Genomic DNA, 15,893 nt, shown 5'->3' on the forward strand with positions numbered 1-15,893 from the left:
CAGCTGGTCTCGAGGACCTCTTCAGCTGGTCTCGAGGGCCTCTTCAGGTGGGTTGAGTGTGGTGCTGAGGGTGGCAGCGTGTGCAGAGGGGATTTCCTAACACTCTTTGGAGGGCCCTTGAAATTACAGTAAGTGAGGCTCTTAGCATTGCAAGTGGGGCGCAATGAACCCCCCACTGAAGCAGCTTCAGCGGAGGTTGCCACGGGGGCATAAGAAGTTAATTAGTCAATAGGGGCTCTTCCACCTGCAGACAAAATGCTAGTAAAAGAATTGCAAGGAAATACCATTACAGATGAGCGTGGGTTACCGGCTGATATCAAAAACTAAGGAAACAGAAATTTTAATAATGGAATGATGGAAATAGGAGGTACGAGAGAGAGGGGAGGCGGACAGACAAAGTGTGCCTGAGGGAGAAAAGTAAGAAAGAAAAAGGATGAGAGACGATAGAAAGAGGAAAGACAGAACATAAGGTAAAAGGAAGAAACAAAGTGAGAAAGGAAATAAGAAAGAAAAGATGAAAGGCAGGGCGTAACGGTGAATGAATGAATGGATGGTAGGGTGAAAGGATGGAGTGAAAGGGTGATAAGATGGATAGACAGGGAAGGATGAAAGGCTTTTTGCAAGGAAGAAACGATGGAGGGATGGATATGGAGGGTGATTGGATGGAAATGTGAAGTGATGGAAATATGGATGAATAGATATACGGCTGAAATGATATATGGATGGTTATATGAATGGATGCAAGGAATGATGCAGGAATTACAGATGAATGGATGAATAGCTAAAAAGGTGAACGGATTTATGGCAGATGGATGTTACGAGGATGGATGAGAGGGGAAGGGAAGTCTCCTAAGCATGGTCAGGGCTGCTTTTGTTGCCTTCTCGTGTGGTTTAGAGGTATAGTTCGAGGGGGGATATTTTCATTTTCTTGCTGCTCCCTTGATTTCAAGCAGAAGAGCTCAGAGGAGACAAACTCATCTTTATTAGGAATGGCCCACCTTTGCTCCCTCCTCGGTACACCAGAAAGGTATTACTAGCGGGATCAGTCTTTTGAATGACATTTTCGGTGACAATGGTATACTACCACCTTCAGTTGGATGCTCGGTTTCTCTTTTTACACAAGAAAGTAGTTGATGAGCACTCTTTGGTTTGTGCCATTAGTAAATTTGTAGCCGTGAGCCCATAAAGTGGAACTTTATCAGAAACCTTCAATTTTTGTTCTGTGATAGTCTGTCACTTCCAACAGCCGGCCTTTGCCCTTCACTGCAGTACTGGTAAAGAAGCACGGGCAGGATAGAGGCTCGCCCATTGGGATAGTTTCTTTATCTTGGGGGTTTTACCAGAGCCTTTGATGGTCCATGCGTGTAAGATATCCACATGTGATGAATGTCCACCCAGGACCAAGCTTACAAAGAAAAACCTTCAAAGAACGTTTTGAAATGTTGTCTCCTCCTGGTTTCACTTTTACCTTTTATGGTGTTGACTAAATTTTCCGGGGGTATGCCGCCTAGACTTCGGCTTCTAGGCACACTCCCGGAAATTAATGTATCTTTTTGCGAAGTACAGTTCCACAAAGCACAGTACAATTCAGCATTAGGGGAAGGTAGCACTGCTTTGCAATGAAATGTTCTTTCTTTTTTCTTCCACAGTGCAAAAATTCCCCACCCCCATACAGAAACCCCTTTCTTTAAAATCAATGGTTGGCCTACCTAACTTAGAAATGGATTTACTCCAGCCCTTGACTGTTGTGAATCTCGAACCATTGCAGGGTGGGACATGGTCAGAGAGAAGTTTGTGAATGGTCATTAGCTTACTCAAGTTTCAAGTTTTTATTTATTTATGTTTTGGAACTCTTAACAGAGGTCCACATAAAATCATCCAACATTGATATTTGAAGCATTATCAACAATTTACAAAAACAAGTCTAGTATATATTCAAGAAACTTTTAAAAAAGTTAAAAATTATACAACCAAACCTCTCATTTGGCGGATTACAGATAGCATCGAGAAAAGCAGAAGCGGAAAAGATATTTATCTTAGACAGATAGGTCTCAACCATTTGAGGCGATGTTGTTTTAAGGCCGGACAAACGAATAACACGTGTTTAACATCTTGTTTGTATTTGCTACAAAGATTGCACATCACTGAAGAGCCATACCATTTTGATAACAAATTATTTAAAGGAAGTAGGTCTTGCCTCAGGAGAAACAAAAAACGACGCACCCCATGTGGGAGATTCCAGGAAACATAAGGTTGGGAAATCCTAATTTGGTAGTGATTAATGGCTGATAACGGACCCCTTTTTGCAGTGAGGGCCTCTTTATCTAAATCAAAACTTAGGTTCCATGAGGCCAATTTTAGGGTTAGTTTTAACTGATAAGTAGATAAAGAAAAAAGTGTCAATTCATCTAATTTCAAAGTTTAACTGCTAATCAAAAATTCTTTACAATAGTGGAATGCTCTTTTAGGGGTCCAAGAAGTTCTTTTTGGATCAGATATCTTAAGGTACCAGGTTCACCGTTCGCCAAGCTGGAGACCCACCGTACTACCCCAGCAAGACCCTGGGCCCAAACACTTCGTATACCAAATTCCAACCTAAAGGCTGCTATATTACACGCAGTATTAACCATACATAATTTCCGTAGAATTTTTCCCTCTGTGGTGTTCAGAAATCCCCATCTCCCCACTTCGAGTAATTCTATGCCATATATTAAGGTGGATGGGAATTTAGCTCTAAAAACCTCCACTAGGTAGGCAAAATGCCTCTGTCCAGTAGATCTAGAGAGGGTATTTAGTCCCCTCTCATGAGACATTGCCTTCCGAATATTGTTCGCTATATGGGCTTTATCACTTAGTGTGCTAGAAACTATTTTCCCCAGAAAAGTATAGGATTGGACAACTTCCAATCCGAGGCCCCCTATATTCCAGAAAAAGTTCCCATATTTTTGCTTTTTCCTTCCTACAATGCACATGACTTTACTCTTGGATACATTTATCCTTAAATGGTGTGATTCTGCAAATCCGTGGAGCGCATGCAACCGATTATTCAATCCAGTGGGGGTCAAATCCAAGATTAGTATATCATCTGCGTATAACAGACATACTAACGGTTTGCCCCCCAGAGTCGGGGCAATACCAGCACTTGACGATAGAATTTGCGGAAGGTCCGATAGGTATAACGAAAACAATAGTGGGGCCAAAAGGCAACCTTGTTTTAGCCCGTTGGCAGACGGGATAGCTTGAGAGAGACCTCTTTCCCCTCCCAAGAGCACTCTGCACCATGTATCGGAGTGAAGCTCCCGGACCAAGTTTAAAAGCTCGGGGGGCATGCCTAGATCCGATAACTTTCTCCACAGCAAAGGGCGATCCACCTTATCAAAAGCTGTGGAGAAATCTATGAATGCTGCATATATTCTCCCTCCCCGGAGCTTGACGTATTTCTCCGATAAAACTTGTAAAGCGGTCAGGTTATCCATGGTGCCATGCTTTTTTCGGAACCCCGTCTGCTCAAGAGGCAATATATTATTCTCGGCTACCCAATCATTAATTAATTGCAAGAGGCATTTAGAAAAAACTTTGCTGACAGCATCGAGGAGGGCAATCTGTCGATAATTTTGGGGTACATTTCTGTCTCCCTTCTTATACAGGGGGACCAGTATGCTACCCTTCCAGGAGGTAGGGATTGTGGTATGCAGAAAACAAAATTTAAACATCGGGAAGAGAATCTTACTCCAGATGTCGCTATTTTGTTTTAATACCGAAATGGGGAGTTCGTGTGGGCCCATTGCTCCAGATGAACGCATACCCTTGATGGCTAGTTCAATAATTTTTTCGGAGGGTGGGACAAGGTTGGAATTGTTCTCTTTTTTCCTATTTGGAACAACTACCCTTCCATTGCCAGCATACAAGTTCAAGATGTATTCTACCCGTTTTTGTTCTTCAATCGGGACAGGTAAGGATCTGGATCTAATACCACAACCTTCCCCGATCAGGGACCAGAATAGTCTAGGATTGCCATTAAAGACAGACTCCCACAGTTTGATCCATACCGAGTCCTCTCTTTCCTCTTTTTGCTTAATTTTTAACCTTGTCTTCCTTCTTTTTAATAGAGCCAGTCTGTGATGTCTTAAAGGGCAATACCTCAAATATTGTTCTCATATAAGTTTATTTATTTCTACGTTAAGCAACTTCTGCGAAATAGGAACCTTTTTAACATGGACTTTCTTTGATGTTTTTTTTGCGACCAATAACACCTTATTCAGGAAGTTAGCGAAGCACATTAGCTTACTCGTTTGTGGGTGTTCACATACTACCAAGTTAAACCATGTCTTCACCTGCCCACGCCCTACCCTTTGCATGAGACTTACTCAAGCATCATATTACGTGAGCGTGGGGTAATATTACATCCCTTTGCATGAGACTTACTAAAGCATCATATTACGTGAGTGCGGGGTAATATTACATCGCTTTGCATGAGACTTACTCAAGCATCATAATATGTGAGCGTGGGGTAATATTACATCCCTTTGCATGAGACTTACTCAAGCATCGTATTACGTGAGCATGAGGTAAAATTGCATCCCTTTGCAAGAAACGTACTCAAGCACCGTATTATGCGAGCATGGGGTAATATTACATCCCTTTGCAAGAGACTTACTCAAGCATCGTATTACGTGAGCATGGGGTAATATTACATCCCTTTGCATGAGACTTACTCAAGCTTCGTATTACGTGAGCATGAGGTAAAATTGCATCCCTTTGCAAGAAGCGTACTCAAGCACCGCATTACGTGAGCATGGGGTAATATTGCATCCCTTTGCAAGAAACTTACTCAAGCATCGTATTACGTGAACATGGGGTAATATTACATCCCTTTTCATGAGGCTTACTCAAGCATCGTATTACGTGAGCACGGGGTAATATTACATCCCTTTGCAAGAGACTTACTTAAGCATCGTATTACGTGAGCAGGGGGTAATATTACATCCCTTTGCAAGCGACTTACTCAAGCATCGTAATACGTGAGCAGGGGGTAATATAACATCCCTTTGCATGAGACTTACTCAAGCATCGTATTATGTGAGCTAGGGGTAATATTGCATTCCTTTGCAAGAGACTTACTCAAGCATCGTATTACGTGATCTGGGGGTAATATTACATCCCTTTGCATGAGACTTACTCAAGCATCGTATTATGTGAGCACAGGATAATATTACATCCCTTTGCATGAGACTTACTCAAACATCGTATTACGTGAGCAGGGGGTAATATTACATCCCTTTGCAAGCGACTTACTCAAGCATCGTAATACGTGAGCAGGGGATAATATTACATCCCTTTGCATGAGACTTACTCAAGCATCGTATTACGTGAGCATGGGATAGTATTACATCCCTTTGCATGAAACTTACTCAAGCATCGTATTACGTGAGCATGGGGTAATATTACATCCCTTTGCATGAGACTTACTCAAGCATCGTGTTACGTGAGCACGGGATAATATTACATCCCTTTGCATGAGACTTACTCAAGCATAGTATTACGTGAGCATGGGGTAATATTAAGCGTAAGTAGAAGGACCTGTCCCTGCAAAGTCACCTTTCATGTTTGCCTTGCAGGTGTAATCGACCCAGCCATTTTTTTATCTTAAACTTTTTTTTTTTTACAATTTCATTGACTTTGCAATTCGGGTCCACTTTTTTCAGCATGGCCATCTTAATCCAATGAAAAATCTACAAATCGACATACTAATGAATTCTGGTGTGTGTATTTTTCTCAGGGTTCAGTTGTTGTGCTACATGCTTCCTTCTAACCATGTACAGTGATATGTACGTAAAGTACCCTGGACTTGGGCGTAAGACAGTAAAATACATAACCAATGGACATTAACGAAACTGGTAATATAGCCTAATGGGGTGGTGCGTGCCAATCTGTAAATAACATGCAGGGTACTCTCTCACAAAGCACAGTCTTTCATCTTTCCAAGGTCGAAATAAATCAGTTGACTGGAATGACGTCATGAGAGCTGGTAGTTAAGGACCAGAGACATCAGTTATTGAAACGGATAAGCCTGTAATACGCATAGAATAAATGATCTAGATTACTCATTTTGCGAGCTAGAAATGGTCTATACAGTCAATTAAAAAACTACATATGGTCAATAGTTTAAACACATCATGCAGAGTGCTGTTTGTAGTTTGTGTCATTCGGCAATTAGGCAGACGCACAGAAGCGCACTGTTTGGAATGGGCTCTTTCTCTCTTGCAATAAAAACCTAGATGCACCGAAAGACGGACTCATCTGCCTCAGAGCAGCATCCTTCCCTTCATGTATATTTGATACCAGGCTCCTTCTTAATCTGATAAAGTGCACTTTGCCTCTGGTGTCTCACAATAAGCTGGCTGCATTAGTGCTTGGGAAAATCAATAGCGATTTATAATTTACCATTGCAAAAACCTATCACTTTTTATGGCCCTCCATTCTGACTCATTAATATTGCATTACCTCCGGCTGCTCCACCGCCCGCTGCTGAAGGGCCAACCAGTGGCCCGGTCAGTGTGGCTGTCTTTCTGCAGCTAGAGCTGGCCTCTTCAGGTATAAGCTGAGCTGTGAGGACTCCGGAGCTCCAGCCTCTCGCTAACCGGACCCAATGTGGATGACAAATATGAGCCGAAGAGTTGGCTTGGAATCCACCAGTTACGCTCGCTGTGCACGGAACCCTCCATTTTAGAGAAAATACACATTAATATTATGTAGGAAAAAGATTCCAAGACTTGCTTTAAAGAGTCAGTTCTATGTCGGGCTCATGAGTTTCACACAAATCACTCCAGAGTTTAAAATTTAAAGAAGCCTCACGTCCCAGGCTTAAGGCCGTTTCACCCGGCATCTGGCAGGTTCAGAACTGAACCTTCAACCCAACTAACATCAACTAACAACGGGTGAGTGAGGATCTGGACTCAAGTTACTTGGAAGATATACTGGAAATAGTCCTTAAACTGACCCAAAGATCCCCTGTAGTTCACATGCGATGCAATTCTTGTGACCCTACCCTTCATCAGCTGCATCAGATCCAACCTACGCTAACTGAACGCCAGCTTAGTCAACAGGAACTCATCCAGGTCCCCGGGCTTTGGTGTCAGGGCACCCCTGACTTCCCGAACAGTTCTGCACGTGTAAAAGAAATAGAATAACAGGTTAAAGGATCAGTAGAGGATTATAGTCCAAGATCTCCTTTGACATAGTGTAGTGAACGCAGATTCAAAACTCTCCACCAAGGGTTAGGGATCTTTGGTGTGGCTAAGGTGTGACGTGCAAAGGGGTTCTTACAATTTTTACATCTACTTTCGACTGGTTGGCAGATAAATATCATAGAAACTATGAAACTGAACACAGATTTTCTTGTAGGGTGACCAAGAGTTCAATGCAGAAGTCTGGGAGGACCACTCAGTAACATAATAGATGGCTAACAGGGTTTTGCCACAGAAAATGCGCATCAAACACAACACACATATGAAACCTAAGACACCTTGATGCACTGCACTAGTCCAGGTCTTAGTACTAACAGGAGGAGATATACTGCATTCTGCTTTTGAGCTTATCATGGAAAAATATTGACAGTGAGACCCTTTGCCATTCTTTTCAATCTGGTCTGTAAGGAGGTCATCTGCTGTGAGCTACTGGGATCTGTTATTGAACCTATCCTATGATGTCCTCAGACGCGATTCGCTACGCTGGTTTCACGGTTGACAACAGGTGTTGATCATGTGCTGTGATTGAGAGAGTGTGATGTGATGTCATCAGTTCTATGACCATGTGCTTAGACTGTGAACTTGTACCGTGACCTCTAATCTGTGAGTCACTATGTCCTGTGAGTATGCGATATGATGTCATTGGTTATGAGTCGCAGGGCCCTGAGGGTTTAGTGTGTTATAGCGAGCTGACTCGCAGTGATCTGACTATGACCTTAAAATTAGATTTCATCTACTGCAAGTCGCTGTACTCTGAGCTCAGCGTTGCGTTGTAACGAGAAATAATCAGCTATGGAACTCTGGGGTCTGAGTGTGAGCTGGTTATGTGTTTAACAGTGGTGAGTCCCTGGGCTCCATTGGATGCTTGTAATGTGCTGTTCTCAGCAGGTACTCATTGCCCTGACTATTAGCTTGAGTTTGTAACCTGAATGTCGACTACAGAATGCCGCGGGACATTGATATCACAGACAGAATATTGAGGGTAAACATTTCAATAGGTAAGTAGGTTCAGCTTTCCTATACCTAACTCCACATCTCTGCACCTCGACAATATACTTAATGAAGGTACATAGATGCAGAGTTAAGAAAAGTAAATCTGTACCTCCCTGTAAGTACTTACCTTTTGATATTTTGTCCCTCGTGATGCTGTTCACAGTATCAGTGTACCACAATATTCTTGTACTTGATATTCTAGAGTATAGTCTTAGTATCCTTGAGGTGCAGACCTATGCTCAAAATAGACCTCTTTCAGCCTAAGAGGAGTAAGTGAAATTTGGCTTTTGAAAGTCTCAAACCATGATTAGATTTCCACTTATTAACTTGCTAAATCTAATGTACACAGAGGCATTATCCCAAAACGTGCCCCGGTTCTGCTCCAGTCATCTGCTTGAATTGCCGTTCCGTTTGTGAACCGGCTCATCTGACTGTGTAATTTCGCTCTTTTGGCAGGTCCCCTGCCTTTAAAAGTTTGCCTAGCTCCTGCTTGCAACAACATCTGAATCACTGGGCCTTCTGTGATTATGATCTTTTCAGAAAGTTCCCTGTCGGCATTCCACGGTTTTTCTGTCCTACTTAGAGGTCCCGCCTGCTTGGTAGGGATCTCTGAGCCTACAGTGGAGGCACTACACCTGCACCCCGGCTTAGTGGAATTCTGAATGGGTGCCATACTGTTTTGGCTCCATTCAGCATTTCCAAGGTGGGCACTAAGTGACCCTGACTTGTAGGGAGTATTCTCTCTGCGAGTTGTGCCATGGATTGATTTTCCCCATCTAGACCACCATGCCTCTTCAGGAAGGGAAATCTAGCAACGTAATATGTTTGCTTCTGGATCTGGCACCCAGGGCGGGCTGTAGCGCCCAGTGCAATAATCATTTTTTGCCCCCCAACACTCCATGACTGTCTCCTAGGATTCTCTCACTACCACTGGGCAAAAGTGTCCCATAACTCTCTAAATTCAAGTTATTGCTAAAGACAGCACCTTGCATGAGGTCAGCGCCCCCTCCACAGGTCAGTACCCAGCGCGAATGCGCCAGTTGCACTGTCCCAAAGCCGGCCCTGCCCGCACCCCAGTAGCACACATGCTGCCAGGTCAAAGTTTTCCACCAGTAGAGCCAGCAGGTACCCTACGCCTGGAAACTCTGTGGATCCAACACCACCTCTAAAGGGGGCGAGGCAAGAGAAGGCTTTGTAGACCAGGTGAACTACTAATTTGTGGTGATTTACCCTCAATTTCAAACTCTAAATGACCCCCAAGGCATTTAAGAAAAGACTAGACTCCTTCAGAGAGGCCTCCAGAGCAGCCTGACTTTTGAGTGCCTCAACAAATTAAATATGAACCCATTCCAAAGTAGCAATGCAAGCAGTGATGCAACGCCCATGCTTTGTGCATGGATGCCTGTAGCAACGTCCAACAGGAATTCTTTCCAGATATTGTCAAAAAATGAGGTCACTGTTTGTGTTGGCAACGGGAGAGTCCGTTCTTATTTATTGTAAAATTGTTGGGAATGGTTTCCAGGCGCTTCTCCTGTTAATTAAGGGAAGGCGATAGAGCCCGGCGTTGGTGTGGGTAGGTTTTCCACTGCGTTTTAGGTCAAGGAGTAGAGAAGTAACGAGGATGCGAATGGAGGAATAAAACGAAAAAGACATCCTGGGCGAGTCTCCGGTGTGCAGCCAGCGCATAGCGTGATTGGGGTTTTAAGAGACTGACTTCCCTCCCCCTGAATGACAGCGCCTATTGATTTTTTAGGTTTCTGCCGTCATCAGCCTTCAGCCTCTCAGGCGGCCATATGTGGAGGTCAGGGCACGCAGGCCTCTGTCAGGCAGCCTTCACCACATCCCAAAGTGATGTGCTGCAGAAAGAAAATCAATCATGTCATAAGTAGGAAGCATCAAAACTGTTCCCCAGCACAGCCGGGCCCATCAGACTGTCTGCACCGGGAGGGAGGCTCGGCATCTGTCATGTCAGCCTAGGTGAGAAGTATTAGAAATGCCAGTTAACCCTGGAAAGGCAGGGCGCACCGGTGCTCAGCCCCCTTCTTTGTTTCTCGGGAGAAAATGACAAGTGGAGTGTGTGCACATCATTTCTCAGGCCTGCCGGTGGACCCCCGCCCCCCTCCGTGGCTCACTTGGAGAGCTCCGGAGTGGAGTTTGGCAACTGATTATGGAAGTAACAGAGAGCGAGGCGAAAAATGAAAACAGCTGTGCGCCTCCTGGGCGTCCTCTGGGGCTCTCCTCACGTCGCACATGTTATTCCTCTCCCAAGGTCGTGAAAAAAAGAGACGAAAAGAAACGTTTTTTATCTTCTTCTTCTCATCTCATTCGCTTAATGAAGAGGCTAGAAGGATGTTTGTATGTTTTCAGGATTGTTCAATGTTACAAAGTAAGGAAATCCAGAAGTAGTTAGTTCCAAGGAGCTTTACTGAAGTATAAGTGACAGAGGTATGATGTTGTAGCCAGGGTGGTAAGTAGGCCTGTAAGTATCTCTGTAAGTACGCCCCACCAGGAGCTGTTTCCCTTAGCTCAGCCTAGAGTTAACTGTCACACAGCAGCCCCAGCACATTCTAAGACATAGTGAACATTCTAAGTATAGCCAGGCTGAACAAGAAAGGAAAACAGGGTGGACAGAAGGAAGAGGAGGAAAGACCGTATAACATTCAACAATATCTCGAGTCACTAGATCTGGGGGGATAGACTTCTGTCTAATTGTCTTACAGGGTATGGTGGGAGGAAGCTAGCGAGAAAGCACGTGCCAGAGCAGAGAGTGTGAAAAGTCACGCAAAAAAGGAACACCAGGGCACTGGGGTGTCGCCGTGCGTCACTTCTGGCACGGATGATGAGGATGATGCCATGTGGAGATGAACAACTCCACCTACTGGCACGCAGGGCTACTGCTCACGAAAATTTCCAGAGGGAGGTCCCGGCCCGCTCTCAGAATTGTGCCCATCTGTCATCATTGTGTTCAAAATCCTCGTAGAGTAGGTCCCACAAGAAGTCAAAGAGTTCTTCTACTTTACCTCGCCGTCCAAGTCATCAGACTTGGACACACTGATCCCACAAATATAAGCCCCCTCTCACACATCAGCTGTGGAGCCTGAGTCCACTCTGAACCCCGGAGAATTCCCCAGACCGATCACCACCCATCTGAAAGAATTTTATGAGGCCATGCACCTCATATTTGTGCAGCCTGACACGTCTGGAGCGCCTTCGGGCCCCATGGGTTAGGCAGGAACTCCAACAGGATTCCCACCGGTAGGTTCACCCTGGGCACCAGTGGGGCCCTTTGGATTTTTCCTGGACCTAGATTGGCTCTGATGCTTGTGTTCTGGAAATCTCTCCATACGCTGGCCTAGTCTCTCCTCGTAGTGTGGCTATAGAGCAAGGGCTTCATTTGCCATGGTAGTGAGGGTGGTGGCTGAGGTCCTGGACAACAGGCTGCCTGGTGTGGCAGTCAAGACTAACATCTTGACAGAGGTGCTTAAGCTCAGAGTAGCCCCCACAGAGCCTCTTCTCCCGGTAATGAAGTCCTCAATTTCCTGCTTGGGCCATGGGCCATGCCCTTCTCAGGAGCTCCTGTGCACAGGACAATTGCTCGCTGCCACTGCTCCGCTCGTGGAGATCCTGCTTTACTCACCCCTCCCTGGAGAGTCTGATTGTGTATGCCTCCACGTCCAAGGTTAACACTGACGCATTCCCTACCACATCACTGCATAGGGAATCCAAGAGGCTGGACACCTTTGGCAAGATATTTTTTTTTCTTCTAGGAGCCTTGCACCTCAGTCAGTGAACACCTTGTGTATCTTGGGAAGGTATTCCCACACAGTTTGGGACTTGGTTGCTCAAGTGCTGCCCATGGTTTCCGAGGAGGCCAAACCATCCTATCCCAGGCCATTGCCTGGGATGAAGCATAGTTCACAATACACCAATTGGACACCACTGATTCACTAGGTAGATCGATTGCTTTAAGAGTGGCATTTCATCACCATGCCTTATTGTGGTCAAATGGCTTTTCAGGGGGTGTTCAGGCATCCCTTATGAATATGCCCTTTGATGGCAATTGCCTGTTTCGCGGCAAGGCAGATTTGGTGGACAGCAGGGCCACCACCACTCGTTGGGACTCACCAATGCCCCACATCAGCCCCTATTCTGCCTCTTGCTCCTTTTATGGCTATGGTAGGGACTACCAGCTGCGTCCCTACCCACCCAGCCATCACAGCCAGCAGGCTTCCTATTACTTTTGTGGACACGGACACACCTCCCACAAGTCTTGTGGGTCATAAGGTCAGAGATCTGCCCAGTCTGTGACACCTGCCTGACAGCCACAGTGCCAAATCCCCTTTTATATGCCCCCTCACCATCATGGGTAAGGGATCTGTGACAGGATCCAGCACCACTTGTTCCAATGGCAGTCTACAACGTCGGACAAATGGGTGCTCCAAATTGTTCCACAGGTTAACGCTCATGCCACCGTCTTTAGATCAGCTGACAGAGGACAACCTTTCCCTGTTGCATTAGAAAGTACAGGCTCACATGGCCAAAGGAGCCATTGAGAGGGTGCCGTCATCAGAAGTTGGCCGTGGTTGCATTCCAGCATTCCATGCTACTTTTTGGTGCAGAAGGACAGAAGCCTCCACCACCTGCTTCGATGGCAGTTTATAACCTCAGAGCTATTGAGAGGGTGATGACATTAGAAGTAGGTTGTGGTCACTATTCCTGCATTCCTGCTACTTTCTGGTGCAGAAGGACGGAAGCCTATACCACCTGCTCTGATGGCAGTCTATAACTTCAGACAAATGGGTACTCCAAATTATTCAGCGGGATAACGCCCATGCCACCATCTTCAGATTAGCTGATGGAGGACAATTTCTCTCTGTTGTGTCAGTAAGTACAGGCTCTTCTGGCCAAAGTAGCCATTGAGAGGGTGCTGATATCAGAAATAGATAGTGGTTGCTATTCCTGCTACTTTCTGGTGCTGAAGAAGGACGGAGGAATCCACCCCATATTAGACCTACACCCTCTAAACTACTTCCTGAAAAAGGAGAAATTCAAAATGCTCATGTTGGCTCAGGTCCTGTCTGCCCTAGACCCTGGAGATTGGATGATAGCGCTGGACTTGCAGGATGCATATTGCCATATACCCTTCCTGCCAGCCCACAGGGTTTACCTGGGGTTCACTCTGGGCCAAGGGCACTTTCAATTCATTGTGCTCCCTTTTGGCCTTACCAGTGTCCCTCGGGTGCTAACAAAGGTACAGGACTGCTGTAGTCTGGAGATAGGTGACGACTACTTGCGGCAAGCCCACTCTCAACATCTAGTCATCGAGGTAGGGGAAGACTGACCTCCACAGACGGGTTGGACCACTGCCAGCCCGTCTGTGGAAGTCAGTCTTCCCCTACCTCGATGACTAGATGTTGAGAGTGGGATTGCCGCAAGGAGTCGTCACCTATCTCCAGACTACAGCAGTCCTGCATTTGCTGGGTTCGCTATAAACATGTCAAAGACACACCTCACCCCTCTCAGGTTCTCATTTTCATCAGAGCCATTCTGGACACAGTGCAGTTCCCCACCTACCCTCAGGGGTGGCGAGTGCTGGATATGCATGCTCGGATTCTGATGTTTCAGCCTCCATCCTGGATTTCAGTGAGAATGACTCTGAGGCTGCTGGGTCTCATGGCTTCCTGCATCCTGCTGGAAGGCATGTCTACTGGGGTATATGCTGGCTCTACAATGGGACCTGAAGTCCCAGTAGGCGCTGCATCAGGGGAATCTCTCTGACCTAGTGCAGATATCCAAGACCTGCAGTGGTGGCAGACAAACTATGATTGGGTCAGCGCAAGACCCTTTTACGTTCCCCACCCAGAATTCGCAGTGGTGACAGATGCATCCCTTCTGGGCTGGAGCAGCCACCAGGAAGAGGTGGAGATCAGAGGACTCTTGTCTCTAACAGAGTTTCAGCTACACCTCAAATTGGAGTTGAGAGTGATTCACTTGGCATTAAGGGACTTTCAGAGGTGGCCAGCAGAGGTAAGAGTGGTGGGGTGGAGTAGGGGGGGAGTCGAGAGACGATGAGATAGGTATATTAAACCAAAAAAACAAAAAAAACACTTATCTTGCGATTGCCGCTTCGCTGACTCTTCTTATCTTAATCAATTGCTTTTTTCAAAGTCGAACAACAGCAGGGCGCTGGGACCAGGAAACTCATGGGCATGGGCCAAAGCAATCTGCACCCTTTTCAGCATTGGTGTGTACTGCGAACTCTCATGAAACCATTTCATCTATACGTATACGTGAAATGGGGTGATATGAGGAATAGTGTTAAGGCAATAATCCCTGTGTCAGAATGACCCAGATAGTGGTGCCTTGAAGTTCTCTTAAGTGGGAACCTCTCTGTTTGGGGTTCTTAAACATATTCAGGAGTTGAAGAACGAGCAGCGTGGCCTGCTCGTTAATGAGCTCAACAGGCAAGGCATTGGATTTGGGCATCTTGCTAGACTGTATGGAGCTCAATGCTTCGACTATTACCCGTGTTAAGACAGGGGAAGATGAAAGGCTTCCTTGGCCAAGTTCAGTAGAGTCTAGATCAGTAGTTTCTATGATAAAGGGTTGACAGGTTTGCAAGAGGCTAAAAGTTGTGCACTTTAAAGTTTTTTTTAATCGTCTGCAGAGAGGTTTGCGAGAGGCTAAAGGTTGTGCACCTTAAAGTTTTTTACAGTAATCTGCAAGAATGGAAGCTATTTCATAAGTGCCAGATACTAGAGCTCCAGATGAGTTACAGACTTTGGTGACTGTGCTACAAGCACCGTTCTTTTGATAAGCCAGTAAAGAAGCTTGTCTGACTTTCAAGCATACATCTCTGCAAAGCCATCGAAATCATCTGGGCCAGCTTGAGAGCCAACTTTATTTGGATAAGACTGAAGTGTTTTTTTTGGGCAGCAGTCAGGTAGTTGGCTAAATGAAGTGGTCACTTGAACTTGAGATTGTTCTCGACCCCACACACAAGGTGAGGAACCTGGGCGTCATACCTTATCAGGAACTCTCCATGTCGCAGCAAGAACACAAGGCAGTGCAGCCAGACTGATTCTTTCCCTACAAAAAGGCCCACAGCCCCAAAACATGCTTGAACTTCACTGGCTTCCATTTTGGAAAGCAGTTCTTTTCATGATGCTCTGTCTTATCAATAGGTCCTAAAAACCTTCAGGAAAGGTCTTCCCTTATCAGCAACAATATGAAATGCTCTGCCCCTGAAGCTACAATCTGAGGCTAACCCCTCTCTGTTTAAGAAGAAACTGATCACGTGGATATTCCATCAAATGTAGACAGTTTCTTCTACCTTTCTTCACTATGCTTTTTCTTTTTTTCACTAATTTGTTTCTCAGTACTGTACTTTCAGCGCTCTTGTTTTGGGTACAAGTATGCTTTATAAGCTCTGATACCATGACATAACATAGACCTAAGCTACAGGTGGGCCACTTCAATTCAGTGGGGCAGCTCTGGCACCGCAGAGGTGGAGAGCTCCTGCTCCAGATTCGAGATTTCAATTGTCAGTGTGAATACTACATGTTGCTTCTCTGTTTCATTTCCCCTGTGGTATGTCGTGGACTTTCCTGGAAGCATTGTTTTGTAAGCCACCCATATATGTGTTGGGGAAGG

At 45.5% G+C, this 15,893-nt stretch overlaps 1 protein-coding gene across 2 annotated transcripts in view; it reads left to right on the forward strand.

Annotated features, from left to right (window-relative positions):
• The window catches only part of EBF1 (EBF transcription factor 1), a 797,810-nt gene that overhangs the window by 263,088 nt on the left and 518,829 nt on the right, over positions 1-15,893 (forward strand). The window lies entirely within an intron of this gene.

This window comes from Lissotriton vulgaris, chromosome 7 (genome assembly GCF_964263255.1).
Source record: "Lissotriton vulgaris chromosome 7, aLisVul1.2, whole genome shotgun sequence".
NCBI classification, from domain to species: Eukaryota; Metazoa; Chordata; class Amphibia; order Caudata; family Salamandridae; genus Lissotriton; species Lissotriton vulgaris.